General features: G+C 35.7%; 1 protein-coding gene across 1 annotated transcript in view; it reads right to left on the minus strand.

Annotated features, from left to right (window-relative positions):
* LOC106883187 (protocadherin beta-13) overlaps nt 1-6,426 on the minus strand; it is an 88,643-nt gene that overhangs the window by 32,334 nt on the left and 49,883 nt on the right. The gene's annotated exons all lie outside the window — the stretch shown is intronic.

A 6,426-nucleotide genomic window follows, 5' to 3' on the forward strand; every position in this document is an offset into this window, starting at 1 on the left:
ATTTAAAATACCCTTTCTGTTTTTAAAATGGTAATCTCTGATGCAAGAAAGTTATTCATAAACTGTTATTCATAAACTGTTAAGCTATTCCAGCTATAACAGTTTCATGTTTTGTATATTTAAAATACCCTTTCTGTTTTTAAAATGGTAATCTCTGATGCAAGGAAGTTATTCATTCTTTTCCTTATTATTTGTTTCGGTCATTTATTTGACTGTGGCCATGCTGGAGCACCGCCTTTAGTCAAACAAATCGACCTCAGAACTTATAAGAATAAGTACTTACTCTATCAGTCTCTTTTGCCAAACCGCTAAGTTATGGGGATGTAAACACACCAGCACTTAATTTATTGGGGTCTCTTACGAAACCGCTAAGCTATGGAGACATAGACGCTCCAACACCAGTTGTTGAGTGGTGGAGGGGGACAAACACAGACACAAAGACACACACATAGATACACACAGACACACACACACACACAGGTGCCATGCAGTGAAACTGAACCCAGAACTATGTGACTGGGAAGCAAACTTCTTACCACACAGCTATGCCTGTGCCTGTATAATTCTTTTATCCTTTTACTTGTTTCAGTCATTTGACTGCAGCCATGCTGGACCACCACCTTGTAATGTTAAAAACAAAATAAAAGTTAGATCCCAAATGGCTTTAGAGCACTCTTGACTCTTATTTTGAGTCACAATGACTCTTGGATTAGTATCAGACAAAATGCCTTGTAGCATCTACTTCTAACCTTTTCAATTCCCATCAAGATCATCTTTGGCCTTCATCCATCCAGGGGCCAATGAAGTAGTGTACCAATCAAGGATTGGAAATATTATAATTAAGTGATTCTTGTGTCTCCCACATTTCTTTCTTTCATCAAGAGACCACGGGCAAAAAAATCTTACATGAATCTTTTACATGAAGTTGCACATTGAGGGCAAATGAAACTATATTCCGACTGCCACAGTTTTCTACAGAGGAGTAGTGGCAACCAAAATATTATTAGTTTCGAAATAAGGCCATCCAATTGTTATAACTCTCCCTGGTAAATGTAATTTATGGTTGATAGATGGATGATGATGATGATGATGATGATGGCGACGATGTTGATGATGATGATACTGGTGGAGATGGGGTGTGCAGGTGACAGGCAATGGTGACGATAACGATAATAATAATGAATAATACTTCAATCACTCTGGATTGAAATATATCCTCAGAATTCCAGATGAACACTAGATTATAGCCTTATTTATATATTCTCATTAATCAAAATCATCTCAAGTTGTCAGAATATACACCAGGAGCATTCTTATTTCTTTCTAACAGAGTTATATTTAGCTGCTAACTAGAGTCTGACGCAAGCTCAAAGTGTTAAACTATCAGACTATCCCTATGAATAATTGATTAATTACTGTTTTTTTCATATATATATATATATATATATATATATTTCTTTTACTTGTTTCAGTCACTTGACTGTGGCCATGCTGGAGCACCACCTTTAGTCAAACAAATCAACACCGGGACTTACTCTCTGTAATCCCATTGGTCTCCTTTGCCAAACTGCTATGTTACAGGGACGCAAACATGCCAACACTGGCTATCAGGTGGTGATGGCAGGGGGACAAGCACACACACACACACACACACACACACACACACACACACACATGGGCTTCTTTCAGTTTCCATCTACCAAATCCACTCATAAAGCTTGGGTTAGCCTAAGGCTAAAAGAGAAGACACTCGCTCAAGGTACCATGCAGTAACACTGAACCCAGAATCATGTGGTATGGCATCCATACTACAATTATAATTTAACTTTTATCAAATATCTTAGTGCTTATCCATAATGATGATATGAATACAAATTTTTAAAAGAAAAATATCCATTACCTTAAAATAAAATTAAACAAATAGATTTCTCAATTGAGTAACTCCTCCCATAACTTCTCTCTCATTTACTTTCTATCTTCCACCTACTCTGTCTCTATGATTCTTTATCTCTCTCACACTATCTATGCATGTGCATGTGTGTGTAGTGGTCTTTATTCATTGCCTGCCACCAAAACTAGTATGTGGACTCAGCTTTCACCTCTTATGTTAACTCTTTCTGTACTTCTCTTTTTCACTCTTTCCCCACCTCTCTCTATACAATGTATATTGGCTTTTGGTGAAGAAGTAAAATCATTATTATCATGTTGGACAACGTAGCATTTCTTCTGCCTAAACAGCATTATTTTTGGTTTTATGTTCTGAGTTCAAATTCAGTTATCTTTTGGAACTTGATAAAATAAGTTCCATTTGAGCAGCGATGAGGTCGATGTAAATGACTACCCCCATCAAAATTTCAAGCCCTGTGCCTACATTCAAAAAAATTATTCTTATTGATGTTAATTTATTACAATTATTAGTTGTAGTAGTAATATATATATATATAGCATCATCATCATCATCATTTAACATCCCTGTTTAATGCTGGCAAGATTTAGTTATATACACACACATATATACACACATACATACATGTATGTATGTATGTGTGTATATGTATATATATATATATATAGATAGATAGATATATATACATACATATATATGAGGCCTCATGATGGCAAAGAAGAATAGGCACCAGCCAGCCCAAAGGATGGGATGGGCTGCACCTGCCTACTTTGGTTGCTATAGTATTAAGGTAGATCTGGCCACCCTCATTAATGGGGACAAAACCCGGATTTAAAACACTGGATAATGATGATGATATATACATATATATACTGACACTCTGCCAGTGATGACGACGAGGGTTCCAGTTGACCTGATCACTGGAATAGCCAGCTTGTGAAATTACCATGCAAGCGGCTGAGCACTGCACAGACATGTGTACCCTTAACGTAGTTCTCTGGTAGAATCAGCGTAGTTCTCTGACAGAATAAGTACTAGGCTAACAAAGAATAAATCCTCTGGTCGATTTTTTCAACCAAAGGCAGTGCTCCAGTATGGCCACAGTCTCATGACTGAAACAAGTAAAACACTAAAAAAAACTATGCCATTTTAATCCCGAGCAAGGCTGGGTCTCTTTGCTAGTATGTATGTATGAATGTATGTATGTATGTATGTACATACGTACATATGTACATACATATGTATGTATATTTGTATATATGTATGTATGTTTAGATACATATATAAATTAATGAGACAATTATCAGAAGAAATGTTCTACAATCTCAACCCAATAAAAAATCAATAAGGGAAAGATCAGATGTCTGTTGATCTTTATAAAAATATTTGCAGGCATGAACCAAAAAAAAAACAATGACTATGCTAGACTGGTTGTTTTGGTAAACTATAAATAATCTTAGTAATCAGCAGCTTTGGAGACTAAAAGATTTCTGAATGGTAGAATTCCACCTACAAATAGAAGTGAAAGTTAAGCACAAGTACATCAGTACATTGAAAGATGGTTTACACCAGGGGTTCTCGTCTAGGGTCCATATGGATCCAGAGTGCCCATGTAAGATTTTGCAGTGTCTACACAGCAAAATAGTAAATTAGCACCTGTTCATGTAAATGGCACCTGTGCATTGTAGTTGTGGTCATTGCCAGTGACATGTAAATGACCCCATGAATCGTAGTCATGGTCATCGCTGGTGTAATGTAAATGAGAGCCATGTCAGTGGCACATAAAAAACCCCCATTACACTCCTGGAAGGTAGGCATTAGGAATGGCATCCAACTGTAGAAATCATGCCAAATCATACTGGAACCTGGTGCAGCTCTCTTGGCTTATCAGCTCCAGTCAAACCATTTAATCCATGCCAGCATGGAGAGAGGACGTTAAAAGATGAGGACAATGATGACGATGGTGACGATGATGATGATGATGGATATCCACAATAGCATTTTAAGAACCCCTGAAAAAATTCTGCTTTGTTATGTATGTATTGCAAAAACCAGTAACATTTTACATAGTGAAAAACAAAATAGGAATTTTGAAAGAAGTATCTACAAAACTAGTTTTTAAGCATTGAATGGCCATGGGGGTTCACCACAGTAAAATACTAATCAAAGGGGTTCATAGATAAAAAATGGTTGTGAATCCCTGACTTACATAGAAGGTGATCAGCAATTGGAAGTGACATTTTATTAAAATCTTTTACATTCAGTCCAGATGAGAATAATTTCCTCTTGACTCAACCATAGATTCTTTATGCAGCTAAGAAGTTAATTTCACAACCATGTAACTTTCAGGAGGGCTCCTCAAGAAATAATTTCCACATAGACCCCCACCACCACATACAGAACTGGCACGCATGCACCCAACAAATTTTAACATATAAACAGCTTTCCAAATGCAATGAATAACATTCATGCCAGGGATCATGTATGTATGGGAGTATTTATATATATATATATGTATGTATGTATGTACGTATGTGTCAGGGGATAGATATATATGTGTATGTCCCCCTCACATGTGGTGACAGTGACTGTTGACTATTTTGGTGTGCATGTGCATCTGGACACACATATGTACTCATCTATCTATGCTTTTGTATCCATATATATCTACGTATGGTTATGTATACATGCACAGGCATGTATATTGGAGTTTTTATAACTATTTATATGGTTTTATATACTGTTTGTAGGCTTTTTTATGTGCCTTATATTTTTATATTTTCATTTTTTATTTTTTTATTTTTACTTTATTCTTATTTTATATTTGTATTGAATTTTGTAAATCTCTGAATAGACCTAGCGAATCATGCATGTACCCCCATTACATCATTTTCATCTACTAATTACTCCAGCGTACAGGAGCTATAGAGATAGAATGGGGCACGCCAACGCTAGGCCGAAACAGCTGTAAGTTTCGCTTAATGTCCTTTATATTTGAAATCTTAATTGTTAATATGACATGGTATGTCATTAGTGTCTGTATATTGTGTTTTTTTGTCAATTTAGTTATAAAATAAACAGATTAAACAATGGAATACATTGTCTGCAAGTTGATGGGTACCGCATATTCTCCTCCATTTTCTCATTGCTATATAAATTCAGGGTAAAATAACCCCCTTTTACCCTCACCCACTTATTGCACTTGATATAACACTAGTGTAACAATAATTGGGTACCCTCCCAGCAGTATATTGGATAGATACTATCCCTTAGTGGGTTGAATCCTCAACTCCTAACTCTTTTGGATTATATATATATATATATATATGTGTGTGTGTGTGTGTGTGTGTGTATGTATATATATTCTAAATAATTGATATGGAAGACATAGTAAGCTGGAAAATTTATTTATCACAACAATCTTTCCAACATAATTCTGCACTGCTCCCTAGTGGGTGGGGAATGATATAATGAATTCTAACTTACCTTACAGTGCAGAAATGCCTCATCAGGTAGATATAATAGGATTCCAACATGCTTTGCTGGCACACTACTTGGGATACACCCAAAATACAGTTTAGATGCAAAATTTCAGATCTAAATTTTAATCATAATTCATATATATATATATATATATATATATATATATATATATATATATATATATATATATATATATATATATATAGCAACAGAAACAGCATGAATACCAGAAGGTAATATTTATATAGTTATATCCACTTTTAAGTGGGGACAAATATTATGTCCCATAAGAGATCAATCAATAAAATAATTACCAGATTTCAGAATAAGTTCTGGGGTCAATATGACATATCAAACTGTTGAAGGTAGTGCCCCAGCTTGGCCCCATAGACTGAAATCAGTTAAAGAACACAAGAGTAACATTATGAGCATTTGTGTAAAGGTTACAGTTTTCCCAGAGTAAAAATTATTGTTGTATTAGAATATATGGACAGTTAAATTGTTTAATCTTCTAGCAAACAATTCAGCTCATGCACTGATTTCTAAATACACAACACATATACATAGACATTACACGAAATATATGCCCACGCTATGCACAATGGATACACACACACACACGCACCCACACACAAACACACACACAAACACACACACACACCTTATACGAAATATATGCATACTCTACACACACTGGACACACGCAGACACACTAAACATACACTACACACACTCACACACACAATCACATACACACACACAGAGGCCTTACATGAAATATATGCACACCCTACACACATTGGACACACACAGACAAACCAAACATACAACACACACACACACACACACACACACATGCAAACACTCATTCAAACTCACACAAGCACACTATGCAGATATAAACACATACACACTATACACATACACACACACAAACACATACCCTACACACAATACACTAAGCACATAACAAACACAATGCACACACACAAATACACACTCACACACACACACACACACACACACACACACACACA

This window comes from Octopus bimaculoides, chromosome 14 (genome assembly GCF_001194135.2).
Source record: "Octopus bimaculoides isolate UCB-OBI-ISO-001 chromosome 14, ASM119413v2, whole genome shotgun sequence".
Lineage (NCBI taxonomy): Eukaryota > Metazoa > Mollusca > Cephalopoda > Octopoda > Octopodidae > Octopus > Octopus bimaculoides.